At 32.0% G+C, this 17,019-nt stretch overlaps 2 non-coding genes across 2 annotated transcripts; one reads left to right on the top strand and one right to left on the bottom strand.

Moving 5' to 3' along the window:
• Positions 1–3,574: 3,574 nt before the first annotated feature.
• Smp_tRNA_02200_Gln_TTG.1.1 lies at positions 3,575–3,641 on the bottom strand. Its single transcript has one exon. It is a non-coding gene (tRNA).
• An 8,471-nt stretch (positions 3,642–12,112) lies between these two features.
• Positions 12,113–12,179, top strand: Smp_tRNA_01421_Pseudo_TTG.1.1. The gene has a single exon. It is a non-coding gene (tRNA).
• The last annotated feature ends 4,840 nt before the right edge of the window (positions 12,180–17,019 follow it).

The following is a 17,019-nucleotide window of genomic DNA, read 5'->3' on the forward strand; positions in this document are numbered from 1 at the left end:
GATCTTCGCCTCGATTTTGTTAGGACTGCATCGGGTACATCTCTATTTGGCTGTATGTGCAATACTGTGTGTATTGCCTCAATATACCTTAGGTCCATTCATGGATTGAGAGACTCCTTAGCAGTGCGCATCCACGGTCCCGCCTCGCGAGATTAGAACCCAGGACCTACCAGTCTCGCGCCAGAGCACTTAACCGATAGACCACTGATCCGGCATCCGACGGTGTTAATATCTAACTTCAACCAATCCACGAAATTGAGCAACCATCCACCAATATCTTCAGTAAGTTGATATCTCCCAACAGACCTGGTTGAACTCCACTGGTCACTGCTTCTCACTAGAACTCTAGAAAATACCTCATGGATGCCGGCTCAGTGATCTATCGGTTAAGTGCTCGCGCGCGCGACTTGTAGGTTCTAGGTTCGAATCTCGTGAGGCGGGATCGTGGATGCGTACTGCTGATCTCAACCATATAAAACTTAAATGGATAAATTTAACATAATTATGAAATAAATGTAAATTTAAACTACTATTAATTATCTAATGTTGAAACTTTTTCTAAGCCAACGCTAGTCTCAAACGTTTACTCAGCATTGTTACTTACGATCATTTTTAATATAGTTTTTATGATTAAAAACGATGTGGTCTATGTCCTGCTAGTCAATTAGAAAGTGAACTACAATGAAACCATAGTTCATGGACGATCTTTGAGCGACGCTAAAGTGACCTTGAGAATGTCCACCTAACAACAAGGACCAAATAAGGGTTATAAACTACTGTGACGAATTAGAATTATGATTTACCGTTGATAGCTAAGGTTACGAATTCAATTTAGGGTTTTCATCAAGAACTGCCATTAACTATAATGCCGAAACTTCATTTAGCCAAATGAATGAATGAATTTCTCTCCAAAATCCGAGACCTGTTATCTTATACGTCATTGGTTCGTCCATAAATTATAGTCTCACCGAAATTACTTTTAATTTAATAACTCTCAAATACACTTATATTCATCCTAATTCTTTTCAGAAAATTATTTTATTTCCCAACATATTTTGTCGAAGGTTTTCATCTATTGTCATTTTTGGTGTTTTACAAAGGTAAATGAAAAAAGTAAAACAGAACTGAATCTACTCAATATCGTAATTCAAATTATAACCTTCAATGCAGACTATTGAATTGTTTAAAGATCACGTTGTTTCATTAAAGCTTTAAGTAATTATGACCAAACCAAAAAGTGATGTTGAGGTTTTACAATAAATAATTTAGCAATTAATTATGATGCTAGGGTTTGATAAAGTATTTTTCATGAGTCTCTACTTTACCTTGAATTATCAAATAGACTTTTTGTTTAATGTATTCTGGGATGATTGGTATTGAGCAGTAGATTTAAGTTCATGTCATCAGCCTACGTTTGTTCGACATTACGAACTGACCCATAGAATTCATTTGTAGTTCAGTAGTTGAGTTCAATGCGTGAATGAAAGGCACACAACATGTTTCATTTCACCATACAAGCTCGGATCATTTTTATCTAGAACTAAGTCGGAAAACTGTTACTCAGCCATCGTTATGAGAGATAGTAAAATAAATAACCAATAAATAATTTATTCTATCTTATAAAGCAGGAGATACATGAAAACAAAGTTTTAAGTGAACAGCTCAATAATCAAGCTTGTTTCTCACTGAAGTAAAATCGGAAAGTAATTGCCTTTCATATTTGATTATCACGCATGAATATTTTATTTAGATATTCAAATTGATACAATGAAGTAAGTTATGAATTAATGATGTAATAACCTTTTTTTCACATGAGTTTTATCACAAACTAATTCATAGATGATGAGTTAAAAAAGTATCACTCTTATGCGTTATATTAAATGCTCATACAGATGACTCTTGAAGGTTTACGTCAGGAGAAAGTCAAATGGAATCAAGAATTATTCTTTTTCAACTAGTCTTTCGTCATTTGTTTACAATAATATATAAATTTCACAGTCATGATAACGATAGTACCTGCCAAATGCTTTACAACGACATATACCATTAAGGAGATATATTCTGTGCAAAATTCCATCCTATTAGTATTCTTTTTTTCCAGCTGAAATTAGCTCCTGAATGGTTGTGTGACTGAGACTGGGATACAGGTTAACTGTGTTTAAAAGAATCAAATGATCAAGATTGCATCATTTTACAGACATCAGATACGATTATTTGGATAACACCACTAAACATGGAACGATGACAAAGGATTCCGTGTGTAATATCATGTTTGTATTGTATTATGTGGGCTCAAGTAAAACCTATAGACTTCTATGAACTTCTTGGTCTTCACAGATTTCAGAATATTAAAAAATGTTATGATATTTTCCGCAAATGATAAATGTATCATCTGGTGTCACAAGTTAGATCTGATGAAGAGTCTGTGGTAGGATGGACATTAATTTCCCTTCGGTTTACAATGGTTATTTAACTTACATCAGCTTGTGGTGAAATGTATCCTTCAAGTCTAGTGTTTAGCTTAGTTCTTTAATTTGGCATTCTTAGTGCAAATGCTTGATTTTATTAGGTGAAAGTAATTACTGGTAACAAACATTAAATTACAAGGACGAAGTTCTTGATTATTTCGGTTGTAAAGTAGACTTATGGTGTTGAGAAAACAACATGCATTTCAGTTAATCACACCAAAGCTTAGTAAGTTAGTTTAGATTTAGTATAAATTCCCTTGTTTAATTCTTATTTCTCTTTGCCTTTCATTAGTGGTTATGATTAACTTTTGTTTGAACCGAAAAAAACTGAAAAAGGAAAAAAAGAGAACAAGATGGTATATGGCTGTTGTGTTTTTTAAAAAGTAAATCTAAATTGCATTTAAATATCTATTTATGGTAACTCCGCCTGTAGCTCCTCCTGGGACTACTGCCGGTCCCAAGCCCGAATAAAAGAGGAGGGTTGGGCATGCGGTTAGCGACCTCATCGCGTAGAAAACCAACTCGCTAAAAAAACGCTAACCAGGAAAAATTATTCAAACCATTTAAGTATCTATTTATGGTATAGTTGATTAAATAAGAATAATTTCATAGTCTCATATCGCATACCTGGTCATCTTAAAAATATTTTTTGTGTCTGGTCAACTAATTTATCGTCTTTTTAACTTACTGGATATAAATTTCAGTATTACATTTAATTGTCGATGAGATATGTCTGCTATTGTATAAGTGATCTCTTAAACTTTAGAATTAAATTTATTACAAATTCAGATAGAGTAAAAAACAGATAAAATATATCCATTAGAGACAAACTTAGTAAACCTTATTTTAAATTTCACATAGGTTTTATAACAAGAATGTCGTGCTGAAATATATGTCGGTTTGTCTGCGAATGTATATGATAAGGAGATAACAACCGGTGATATGAAGTGAAGACAAATCATACTAATGTCCTGAATACATCTTAGGGATAAGTTTCAACATATCCCAAACTCAAATGGATAGTGGCTAGTAGTGGAATCCAGGACGCGCGTTTCGTCCTATTTGGGACTCGTCAGCTGGATGTACCTGCATCTCAGAGTTGATGTTCACTCTGGGACTCGAACCCAGTACCTTTCGCTTCAAATGCAATCGCGTTATCGACTCGGCCACTGAGTCCTGATAGCCACTTGCTTGTGCAATGGTGTGGCCACCCCATGTTTACCATGCTTGTGAATTAAGGCTATATCGAGGCAATACGCACAGTATGCACATATGCCAATTAGAGACTGACCAGTTGCAGTCCTAAAACATCAATGGTTAGATTCAAGCAAAACAATACTAAGCGAATTTATCCCAAACTCAGACTGTCTAAGTTAGATTATTGTGAACATTCAGTAAAAAATATAGTGTATACCACGATGTATTGTTTTCCGAACTGATTGTGAAACCAAATATTTATGTTGGATAATTTGATCAACATCATAAATTATATCAATATCGAGCTATGCATTCATTATATTTGTAGGCTAAAACCTTTATGTCAACGAGTAATGTATTCACTATTGTATTTCCATCTTCCTGTATCAAGTAACGTATACACTTTTCAATTAGTATGGTTTTAGTCATTACTCAAAAATATTGAATAAAGCCTCAACTGGTGCAAAAGTTAACTGAAATATACAAATATGTACATAACGACAGACAAAGAGATGTGTTATGGAATAAAGTGACTTATTAGGTTAAACACTGTATTTTCTTACAGTAAGTTACTTATTAGAAGACCATCAAATGCATTCGAGTTAATGCTCTGGGTAATATCGTTGGACTAGACACAGTTACTAAATGAATAAGGTTATTCACATTACATGAAACAAAATAGAATATATTAAACTTACAAGTATTATCATTAATAAAAGAAATGGATTAATGTTTAATTTAAAAATGTATTCTGACAGTAGTTGTATTTTTCATTTAGTCAAAGTACATATGAACATTACAAAGAAAAATGTTCAATTGGGCACTATGATAATTGCTTTGCTGATATGTTTTTGGTGTCAAAACAAAGAAATAACAAATTAATAGTAACAAAAGTAGGAGTACCACGTACATGTTCAATGATGATTGTGTCACATTCCAAATTTGGTATAATATATTGTAAAATATTTAAGGTCGAGTAGTCATTGTTTCATTAGTTTAGTCGTTTTAACCAAGTTTGATTATTCACATACAACACTATGGACATTAGTTTAATTATTATCGCAGCATAGTTTGTTGTCATTCTTATCTTCGATGTATATCGTAGTTTTCAATTTATATTTGACAATTTTTAACTACGAATTAAAATCTATACAAGTATCTAATAATACGTATAGTCAGTCCATTGTATAAATAAATATATTTTCACTGAAATCATAAACCCAACAGTGTTGGACAACTCTTGAAAACCTGGAAGCACTGGAAGGCCATTTCGTCCTAGTATGGAACTCCTCAGCAGTACGCATCCATGATCCCACACGCGGGATTCAAACCCAGGACATTCGCTCTCCAGTGCTTCCAAGTTTTCACTGATGGTCCGACATTGACCGCTTCATGAGTATATCAAACTCCTCAATCTCTACAACTGAAAATATATTATTTGGCAAAAAAATTAATTTTAGGTACTTTGTAAAATGTAACGCTACCATATTATTACACTAAAATTTGACATGAAATAAAATATATTGCAATCATGAAACAAAAGCATATCAAATGTTAATTGTTTTGGTAACAACGTTTTTATAGGTTTTATATAAATTACTTATTACAGAAAAATAAATTAGCTTATGATAAGATAAAATTAACTTCAGAAACTATATGCACATGTATGCATGGTCAGTTTAACGAATATTTTCCATAAAATCAAATGAAATCCAAATAGTTAATCGGCAGTCATTTATGTATGATATATGGATGAAGGTAGCAATAAAAGAGATATACAGAGTAAATGATTGTAGTATATATATATATATATATATATATATATATATATATTTATATAATTGGTTTTCGAATCGACAGTGAACACAAGTAATATCACTACAGAGTCAGCGAATGTTTGATGAATACATGAGTAAATAGAATTTTTGAGACAATCTGCTCTATAAGTACATTTTCCAAAAAAGAGTGACTAAAATTCAGTCCTTACCGTGAACAACAGGAAGGGTTAAACACTCAAAAATTAATAATAGAACTTTTCTTCTTAGTGATATGTCGTTTTAAGCAGTTCCAACAAGAACTACATATTTCGTAGTCTCTTGAAAGCTTATCGTAGTAATCATGTTTTAAGTGTTGCTTACTGCAAAGATGAATATTTGAAGTCATTTTAAGTAAGATAATTATTCAATCGAAGCTAGACCACCATGGAAAAGCTGGAAGCACTGGACGGCCGTTTTGTCCTACTGTGGGACTCCTCAGCAGTGCTCATTCACAACCTCGCCTCACGAGATTCGAACTCAGGACCTACCAGTCTCGCGCCAGAGCACTTAACCGATAGATCACTGAGCCGGTATCCGATGGTGCTTATATCCAACTCCAACTCAACTATGAAAATACTAAATCTCCACAAAAATCCCCTTCTGATAATTATTCAATCAACTGTTTTCTTCTTGGTACGATTACGTAAGGAAAACCTTTGGTAAATATATAGTTAATTTTACATTTATACAGGTATTTCGAGTCAATAATTTATTCGTACAAAATCAGTGTTATTCAAGAATATTATCGACAAAAATAGTAACTATACTCATTAAAATAAAAAGTACTTTGAGTGTAAAGTACGAGGAAAGAATAGTTTAAAGAAAAGTTATCATTTAGCTATGATCGTGTGCACAGAAATAAAAATGAATTAAGTTTGTTTTAAATGAATACCTAATGGCAAGAACATTTAGGCCCATTTCATTAAATTGTAATGTCTTTTTTTCGAAAGATTGTAAGAATGATGATACCATTGATTATTTAACGTGGTAAATGCTTACTGTTTAACACTTGTTGACGTTAGTAGTTATTGACAGAAAAATTTATTTAAACGCTTTGCAATCATTTAAAAGTATATTCGTCACTTAGAGGCTTAGATTAATTCAACCTTCTGAAATATTATGCTTTTCAACCAACTGTAAAGGATATGCTTTAACAAACGAAGTTGAAATTATATTGTCATGGTGATAGGATTTAAAACAGTGATTTCCCGTGACTGAAAGTCTTTTAATTAATCTCTTTTATCACATCACACGATATTTTAAATGGCTGGACTCTAAGTTTTATGTGACTATTTCCCACACAATATTTTTCAGTAACAATTCACCTATGCATGATGAGTGACTGAAAACAAAGAAAGGTAAACCAGAAATCAAAGGGATTCATTTAAATACAAACATCAAATATATTGATCAAGTCAATATTATTCTGTTCAGGTATTCTCGATGAATTATATATGTGCGCTTGACACTGAGTCACTATGTAAAGTGTAGTTCTAAAAGATTTTTTGTGTTGTTAAATAAAGGATTTGAAATAACGTAGACTCATAACTTAGATGACTTATTAGTTTTTCTTTCTGTAACCGGAGTAAGGAAACGAACACTACCAAAAAAATACTTGCGTTTTGAATGGATGTCTTAAAAATATCGACAAAAGACGTACGAGTAGCCAGACCTACTACTGATGAGATATTAACGTTGCCATAGAATGACACAAGAAGCAACTTGGGTATTTACACTGCTTATGGGATCAAGTAACGTTTTACGGTTTATATCGCATGAAGAAGGCCTATAGAGAGCTATGTGGTGTGAAGATGACTTTCTGCCCATCTTAATGAATGTAACTATAGGTCATTCTCTCGAATTTTAAGGGATGCGATACATTATAGATGGACACGCATAGTAGAATAAGATTAGCATAAAATCCGAAAATGATTGTCATCAATAATGAAAATATAGATTAATGTTTATTAAGCAATATACGAAAAAATAAAGTGATCCATTGTATCATTGAACAAAACAATAATAATAGAGAGAATATAGCAAAGAAAATTTTCTTTTCGACAAAATCATTTACTCAATCTATATATTCGTATTTATAGTTGTTCGGCAAATATATGTCTATAGAAAGATAGAAAAGATTGCGTCATAAAGTGACTCGAGACTCCAAATATCAAATGACATTGTATAATAATCAGTGGGTAAGGGAAAATAATTTACGAGTCAGAATTATGGATGATAATTGTCCACTTGATTGAAATGAAAAAAAACAAAGGTCATAATAACAATTGAGTAATCATCATGAAAACTTGCCAAAAATAATAACTGATTATGGAACGGAAAATATCCTAGGTAAACACTCAATAGTTCGAATTCAACGAGTGGATCTTTGTATCCTATTTGGGTAAGTTTTGTACTTTTATATTAATACCATTTATATATTCACTATGGGAAAGTGTTTCACTTTATAGAGATATAACCTGTACTACGCGTCTTAATTACAGGTTCCTTATATTAATTTATATCAAGGTAACTTTCAGTTGGTAAAGGACAGGAGGCTAAGTGGGCTGTGTTAGTCCAGGCGATCGTGGTCTCCTAGTTAGTCCAAATTTCTCTTGAAAGCGTCGATATATGGAGCTTCAATCACGTGTTAGTATAATGAATTCCACCCGTTAATGGTTCAATAAGAAAGTCGGTAGTCAGCTAACAAATCGTTTTCTCTTGGCTTGTAAACATTTTTGAGTGTCCTCGTAACTTTTGTGTTTTGGAAGACAAGAAAAGTGAGGACATATCAGATGCGAATTTATCACTGAGTAATTTAAGAACTTTGATCAAGTTACTTCCAGTTCTTCTATATGGCAAGAGAAATAGATCTAGTTTAATCAATCGAGCATATACAAGAGCTTTGCTGTTCTATGAATCAGCTTAGTTGTGGTTCTCTAGACCTCTTCTAACAACTTACTACCTCCTATTAGTAAGGAGCTAGCTGCTTGCATGCAGTACCCTAGTTAAGGATGAAGGAATACTGTACCGAAATTCAAAAGGTTTCTGACATAGACATGGCTATAGGCTCTACTTACTGACCATATGGTTCTAAAACCTTTGGCAACTATTGGACTGCAGTGTGCAGTAGTTTTAAGTCTTGGCCAACGATGGCTCCTAGGTCATTGTGTGTTTGGACATCATGTAGCTCAATGTTATTCACCGTGTATGTATTTGTACCTTGATGATCAATATGCATCATAATGCACTTGGAAGAATTTATTGGGAGTTGTTGAAGTCGAATTGGTTTTCAATTTCTGGAACTGTTTTACGACTATTTTCATTGAAAAAAAATCAAAAGTTCAATACATATATTTCTATTGTTTTAAAGCAATATGACGGTATGCATCTTGGTTTCCAAAAGGCTGATTTCTTACTTCAGGTAGTAGATCTATGTCAAATGTGTGGAAATGTTATAAGAATCGGCGTCTTGTAACAGTGAAAAGGCACTATTTTATTGCTTACTGGAACAAATATCTTTCTTATCATTTTTTAAATATTTTACATTATGTAAATTAGAATAAAGTCATTTAGCAGTTAGTTATTTGGATAAATTAATACAAGATAAGGTCATATTAAAGAAAATGCAAAACGTTGCCAATAGTAATTTAAGATAACTAAAACAAACAAGCCGATATTTAAAATATATATCAAGAAGCCATTTAAGAGTTTATTTATGTAACACCTTTTGATTGTTTAATTACATTTTCCCATAATTTTAGTCACCCGCTCTGTCACCATAACGATAGCGTATGAACTGCGAAGAAATTATTTTTTTTCTACCGGTAGGTCATTTGTTAGGTGAGAGTAAAATGAATCGAATAGAAAGTCATGATAATTTTTTAGTGGGAATAGAGTGATATGGTTTGTTATATTTAGTTCCATATCTTGTAAATCATATTGAACAATGAAACTGTAAAATTTCACTGGTATCAACTTTGTACTCTTTTGTCTAATAGTGAATAAAAGCTCTAAACTGAAGTTGCATTTTCGAGGAAAAGTGGAACGAGATATCATAGTAAGGTAAAAGAATTTCAAAGTTATTCGAATTGAATAAATATAATGCTAAATGATTCAGAGATCTCTATCATCATAGAATAAAATGGGTTGAAAAGCTTTCAAAAATTCTGGAGGACTGAACAATCGTCTTATACCAGTTTATGATTCATTAACATCATATACCTCTGTTATTGCACAAAGTGGAGCCCAAAGTGACCAAATACCTCTTAATTTATTAGTTCAGAGTCATTTGGTTCACTTTCAACGTTATTTAATTTGTGATTTAGAGACATTGTCCTTAAATTTTATTAATGACCTGATTTCTATTTGTCTACTTTGTTGATTCTACTTATCACTAAAACGTCAAGAAGTCCATATTGAAGAAAAACAATGGGTGTAATACTGTCATTCTCTATTAGTAAGTATTTATTGTATACCTAAATATGTATAGGAACCTTTTAAATGAATAAAGGTTCAATTCGTTCATCGGTTATTTTGATCAACATGGTAACAAATGACAAAGACAAACTTCAACTCCAAGATAACCTGAATAGCATCAGGGACTAAAATAAATGACACTGGTTTGGTCTGATCATCCTATATATATACAGGTAGTCATTAGACTTTTGGAAACTCTGAAGTAACATTTATAACTTTGAAAGTATATGATTCCGAATAAAACCTCTAAATTAACTTTAATACCTTTAAGATTGTTGGTGATTCGTGTAGATGGATAAAAACCATCACTAAGCTGAGATCTAGAATAATCTATTGTTCACCTTGAAATACATAACAGTAAAATCAGAGTGCCTTGGATTACTAAGTGGCTCAGTTTCTCAGGTTCAATTAAATCCTATTTAGCCAATATCAATCAGGAATAATGACTAAGTATCATGAAACCAATCAGTAATTTACTAAAATACATTTTAACTATTAAAATGAATATATGACTCAGGGATTATCAAAGACTGATTCTACAAAAATGTTTTAAAATATTAAATTATATGCTAATAAATCCGAAAAAAGTAGAATATACACTATGAACTCAATATTTGTAGAAGAATAAGCCATTTAATGAATATTATATGAAAAGACGTCACTAAACATCGTTAAAGTGGTTAGGTTCAAAATGCCAGTTTGAACTAAATGAAGAACAAGTGAAATAAATATCGTTTTCCAATCACTTTTTTTATTCATCTTCTTTAGGATTAAGGTGAAGAAGCAAAACGTTTGTGCAACCTTTCAAAGATGATAAATTTCTTATTGATAACCATTTAATAAATACACTAATGTTTATTTTAAATCGATAATCTAGTTTACAGGGGAACTCATCATGGTTTATATCTAGATATCTTGGAGATATTAGGTGAAGATAAATATAGTATTTATTTTGTATACTCCATTACAACATTAAATATAAAATTCAATGAATTCCTAATAATGTTTCATGGACAACAGAAAATGATAAATAGTAAGTGGACATAATTTGAATTGTTAATCTGTATCATTTTTATACTAAAAGATTAATCTATATAGTTATGTAGGTGGCCGGATTAAGCCAACTGATGTCTACATTATTTGAGTTTAATGTACTGGCAACGCCCAAAATGAATATCAAAAGTGTCATAAATGATTCATGTGATACATACTGAAGGATTCTGAATGTTGGGAAGTTTATAGAAGTTTATAAAAGCTTCTAGATTCTCTTCTCTTAAAACAATCATACGATACATCATATTTCAAAGAACCATAAGATAAATTGAATTGTTTTTTATTTAAGTAAATCCCCTCAATAATGAAAGCGAAGATAAACATTATTTCATTAAATTGACTGATTGTAGTTGATTAAAAAGACTATTGATTATATTTTTTAAACAATAAAGTCTCCAACGATTTCATTCTCCTAGTTGTACATTCAAAAATTTTATATACCCTTTACAGGGATACTCCATAAAATACATGTTAATGTTATATCTTGTTGGTTTTGTGCCCTATTAATATACAACGTAACGATACCGCCAATTAGAGAACAGAGAATTTTCGACCGGACCAATGACGCATAAAACCCGTACGAGCAGTCTAGAGTCCTTATCGGTTCTTATTCCCGCCTAGCCCTGCCTGTTAAGTCCAGAACGGCAATGACAGCCTCTGCGATATGAATCGTATATTTCAGACATACTGGGTTTATATACAAACCAAACAGACTATATCGTGCAATAAAATAGAAATAACATTTGTACAAGATTTAGGCAAAAATGGCTGTGAATGTGGGAGACTGTAATTAATAGACTGGGCATAACTCAAGAATAGTAGATCGTATAATAATAGTTCATATATCAAAATAAAGCTTGTAATAAGAGGAATATAGATATACACAATCTAGCTATTGAATGGTTATGCATTAAGAATATACGTATAATATTTTTACATAAATGGTTCTCAAAAGCTACCATTCATAATTATCGCCAGGATAGAACAGTTAATAACTATTCACTTGGTATTGTTTGTTTGAATTTTCCCATTGATGTTTAGGACTGCGATTGATCAGTCTCTTATTGGCAAGAACGTGACAAGCAAGTGGCTATCAAGACTCAGTAGCTGAGTGGATAACACGATGGCATTTGAAGCGAAAGGTACTGGGTTCGAGTCCCAGAGTGAACATCAACTCTGAGATGCAGGTACATCCAGCTGACGAGTCCCAAATAGGATGAAACGCGCGTCCTGGATTCCACTACTAGCCACTATCCATCTTAGTTAATAACTATATTTATAAAAAATGAATATGAACAAACAGTAAATGAATAAAACACGCAAAGGATTTTCGGATTTTCCGTGGAAATAAAACCTTGAACTCACATTTTGTTTGCAATTTGTCAGCAGGAATCTCAACTGAGACTCATGCTCAGTACCTATCGTCTCAAGTATATTCTACCGGTTAAAATTGTATATTACATAGCTAAGCAGTTTCAAATTCAAGGAGAATCTACTAATCCCATAAAACAATGCAAAAACTATTTTAATAGACAAGGTCCAAATCGCTAACCAAAAGTTATTGATGCACTGTGATTAGTATGTGTTTCGTAACAAGTAATGTAGCAAGAGAGACTTTTGAAGTATTCTTTCGAAACTATACGTCAAAATGAAGATAATTTTTTTCCTATTGCTTATACATTTGATAATGAGAGATGAGATTAGAAGAGAAACTATGTTCAGCAATTTATGATGTACTTTATTGTTTTTAAGTGGTGTTTTTCAGTCACATAACAACTATCAAAATAAGGAAAGAGGTTTGATGAAAACATTTAGGTCAACAATGGATACGCCATATCAGTATGTCGCAGTCAATTGACGTTTGACCTATAATAACTCAATACTTGATCACATTTTCGAACTTTATTTCTAAGAAAATGAAAATAATTAAAAGGAGTTCAGTGATTTTTAATTAAGAACATTTTCTAGGATTAGTTGTTGTTTGTTCATGGTAATATTTGCCCTTTGCTTGTCTTTGAAGTATGCTCTCTGTTCCAATGAACCAAACATCAGATCAATATGAAACAGATTAGTTTTATATATTTGTATTTTATCTCTCATAGAATGCTTGGTTGTAATAAACATCAGAAATTTACTGTGTATTCAGTATTATTTTTTCATTTCGTCAAAGATTTAATAAAGTTCGTTTGATAAAACACATTTGTTCTATTTATTGTTACGATATCCACCTATCTCGGAGTTTAATAATCATGATTAATGGATTCTCTGTTTTATGACAAAGTGTTCACTAGTTTCAGTCAGTGTCTATTCAAGTAACTAAATTTAACTAATTTTGTTTTTGATATCAAGTTAGGATGTTACTCTTGTAATATTCTTTGAGTTCATTTTAGTTTTGCAGTCTGAATGACTAAATATAATCACAAAGCTGATGATGAATTTATTTAGGTAACATTCGAATTGACTCCTATAGAAAAATGACCATGTGTAAAAGAATGAATTCATAATAATTAATTAATGGTTGAATTAATGAGTCGGTTGAAGCTAGACCACCATGGAAAACCTGAAAGTACTGGACGGCCTTTTCATCCTAGTATGGTACTCCTCAGCAGTGCGCGTTCACGATCCCGCATGCGGGATTCAAACCCAGGATCTTTGGTCTCGCGCGTGAACGATTAACCTTCAGACTACTGGGCTGGCATCCAACGGCGTTAATGTCTAACTTCCATCGATCCATGAATGACTGCGCAACCATTCATTCGTTGTCTGAAGTAGATACCTGTTTCTACCAGTCACGGACTGGACTTCACTGGTCATTGACTCATAAATTAAACTAAAAAATTTACTAAAATCTCCACAAAAACTCCATTCTGACTATAAATTTTAGTTGAAACAAACTCGAAAATACTTTTTAAAACATTCAGTATTAGTTATGTAGGGTTTTTAACTGAAATATATTTATGCAATTTGAATCTTCCAGTGTTTAAGTGAGTTTCATATGATAAATATTTTAAGTAATTATTATCGATAATTTATAGTACATTTTCCAGGTGAAAACTTAGCCACTTAGTTACTGACACAGCTGACAATAAATGTTAGAACAATCAGTTTTAGATTGTAAGATTAGATGGCAGGATGATCATGAATACAATATTTCGACTGGTGATTTAATTTAAGTCCTATAAAATTAAGCATTTGCCTCAAGCATGTCATGTTTAAAGTTTGTTGACGTATTCATCATTTTCTTCTAAATTAGAGCAGTGATAAAAATAAACCATGAAAGTTATCCTTTTATTTTAGTACTAATCAATTATTTTATGTGCTACACTTTCCTATAACATATTCTAGGCGAGATTTAAGAACAGTTTAATTCTACTACCAAGAGATATGTTTCGTTCTCTGAAGCTTTGTTCACTCTTATCGTTATGACTTTTAGAAACTTAGATCACTATAATGTATGAACGCAGTAATTCAGACTTTTGAGACCGCTTTTAAATCTAGTTTGCATGAGTATGTTACATTATCCAGCTTTGATAACTCGTTTAGCTTAGTTCAAATATCGGTGTAGCAAGCTGAAATTTAGTTCAGAAAGCCTTTTTATACTCGTGATAGTTAAGGCATTGCTCCAAATCCTAGTGTCACTAGCCAAGAACTCACATTTTTCGCGCAGTCAGCGAGCGATGGATATCTTCAGTTATAACCTTAAGACTCTTACAGTCAATGTTAACATTGTAATGATAGGTCCATTTCATCCACATAAATACACATTATCATAAGTATTCATATTGTAGTTTCTTCAATGTCCACCTCCTAATTTTTAAATTTTTCTCAATTAAAAGTCTTTCTCCAACCATTTCGGGAATGGGTATCACTACTCTGTACTGTTGTTGTTTTTACGGTTTTTGACTCGTGCATCGTCTAATTCTCCGTTTATAGTGTGGTAATATTGTTTTTCTGCATGAAAGTTGAATGAATTCCTAGCTATGAGTCCTTGATTTATTCAGAATGATTTCTTGAGCGATATGAAATCTTGATAAAAGTGGTTTATTCTTGGTCTACAGTTTGCTGTGTAAGACCATAGGGGTTGATAAGTTGATGGAAATACTGTCGTTACAAACAAAAGTTGTTAGGCTTTAAGTACTGTTTTTTAATTTTCCCCTCATTTAGTATTAATGACAGTAAAATTATTCCACGTAAAAGCTTTATTTCCTCCATATGTATCTATCGGTTGACATGCTCTTGCAGACTTGGGTAAATAGGCAGTAATCAGCTCTTGTTTTAAACTCAAATAAGAGAAAATATTTCAGTGTGTTCTACAAAGATGACAGCAAAGTGATTAAGAGTTCTATCCCTGAACATTCAATCGATTCTAATCACTCCAATAGTCAACAGACTTTTTTAAAATGTTGTTTACATAATTCGTCCAAATCTAACAAGATTTCTTCATAATGAACTCCTGAGAAAGCAGAAGCTATTGCTATCCATGAAATAAAGTCAGAACTATATACAAACGAGTTATATCTCTTCGTTTTCTTCACTGTGGCCCTACCATTTTTATGATCGCTATTAATATTATTCTTTTATTTTCATTACATTGATTTTAAGTTTGAAAATATCCTTTTCTCTTTGTATATCTCTCATATCCCCATGATTTTATTCATAAATGCTCCTGATATCATTTGGTTTGATATAACCCATCTGTTACTTTTAATTATAGCGACAATAACATTTTAGTTATTTTACTCCATTTACACTATGATTTGGTTTTAAAATAAGAAAGATTGATTCAGCGAGAAGTTCTCTTTACGGCGAATTCATTTTCAAAGCTGTACGACCGCAATCATATATACTTAGTTTTCAGGATGATAATAATTACAATAATAGTGATAATAAAATTCTGTTAAACACAGTAACAGTGAGGTAGAATAAACAAAGGTATTAAAACATTATTTTCTATTAGGGAAACTAAATTTTGATTTTACACATCTTTTGTTTTTACATACATAATGTTTTATTGCTATTATTATATTATATATTCTGAAAATAATAATTACAGAATTCATGCCAGTTTACAGGTATGATCAGCTTGATATAAATAGTAACATTAAATGTAAAGAACAAACATGTGCCATAAGATTGTTTTAAGTTTACTAGTTCAAAAATTGTTTAGGTAGTACATTTATGACATGTATTACAGTAATGTAATGCATCGGCCGAAAGCGTTTAATTCTTCTTCAATGGACATCACGTTGATTTATGAACGGTGGATTTAAGGCCATTTTCTGCACCATAACGAATTAATTATAATTAATTACAACTAGTAAAAGTAAAATGGATACAGAGCTCACGGAACAACAAAGCAATAATTACCAAAATATGTCAGTCGGGTCTACCATGATGCATGTGTCGTGTGACTCAGTGATATACTGTTCATGTTAGACATTATTCAAATTAGTTAGGGTTGCCAGGGATGTTGTTAACGTAAAGTAACAGCAGGTAGGTGGTTTCACTTAGTGAACTCAGCAATAAGAATGGCTAAACATTTAAACTTCCTATAATCTTATTTGTGTGATAAGATACACTTACAGGTGCTAGAACATTTAATGCATTTTCAGAGGAGCAGTAGGTATCAACGTAGCGAACAAAGAATGTGAGTGATTTTATCTTACGGATAAATTGTGTGGATTATTCTAGAGTCTGGAAAATTTACAGGTAAAATGGGAAAAATGGTTTATAATGAGTTTGTTTCACTAGTGACAAGGAGTTAGGGATATCGTAATTAGAAGTTTCTGCATATTGAATTACCTGACTGAATGTAAAGGACAGTCTATTAAGTATTTTAAAGAAAAATATTAGATTTATACTGTGTAATCTAGTATTGTAATCTTCCAGTTGTGCCATAATTTTATCCACTTTTGGTATGTTCTCGTGAAACCAGTACTTATATATATATATATATATATATATATTGAACAGCTTGATAAGTTTTTTGAAGAGATCCCTTCGCTGAA

This window comes from Schistosoma mansoni, chromosome 3 (assembly GCF_000237925.1).
Source record: "Schistosoma mansoni strain Puerto Rico chromosome 3, complete genome".
NCBI classification, from domain to species: domain Eukaryota; kingdom Metazoa; phylum Platyhelminthes; class Trematoda; order Strigeidida; family Schistosomatidae; genus Schistosoma; species Schistosoma mansoni.